This window comes from Malurus melanocephalus, unplaced genomic scaffold (genome assembly GCF_030028575.1).
Source record: "Malurus melanocephalus ecotype Western Australia unplaced genomic scaffold, MMel_1.1 scaffold_10, whole genome shotgun sequence".
Taxonomy (NCBI): Eukaryota; Metazoa; Chordata; class Aves; order Passeriformes; family Maluridae; genus Malurus; species Malurus melanocephalus.
The window spans coordinates 2,796,783-2,797,438 of record NW_026623242.1 but is presented as its reverse complement, the minus strand read 5'-3'; positions in this window follow the sequence as shown (position 1 = coordinate 2,797,438).

The following is a 656-nucleotide window of genomic DNA, read 5'->3' as shown; positions in this document are numbered from 1 at the left end:
GTATCTGTGTGTGCGTGTCTGCCCCAACCTCCTGCCCAACAGCCCCCGATGGACAGAATGCCCCTCGGCTCCAAGGCACAAGGACCTCTCCACAACTGGACGGGGCACTTCGTAAACACAAACACGAAATTTTAAGTACAGAGATGTACAGCATTAAGTATATTTTTGTCAGGTGACAAAAGACACCGGCTTGGGTGAAGGAGCCAAAGTCCTTCCCTAACTGCACTACGTACCCCGTGTACTTACATGTGTAAACGGGGGCAGAACAAATGCTTAAAATAAACTACAACATCTCAAATAAGGAATTTTAACGTATGATCATCCTCCCTATACTTCAGGCTTTTATTAGCATTTTAGTGACTCCTTAATGTACAGCAGCACAAGCCATAGAGCAAGACTGTCTTCTCTTCTGAAGGGCTGAAGTAACTCCTCACTTTTGCTTTTTGGTTTTCTTTTCCTCTAGGGTGTCTGCTTTCTTCTCCCCTGCTTTCCCCGTACACCTTCCTACAGGCTCACTTTTCTCCTCTCTGTATCCGTGCACATTTTGCTGCCAAGTAATGTTTCCAGTCTATGGGCAGCTCTTTTTGGCATGCAGCAAATAGATTAAGGAGGTTAAATCACCAAATTCATATAATGACACTTGAGATTAGAATGAA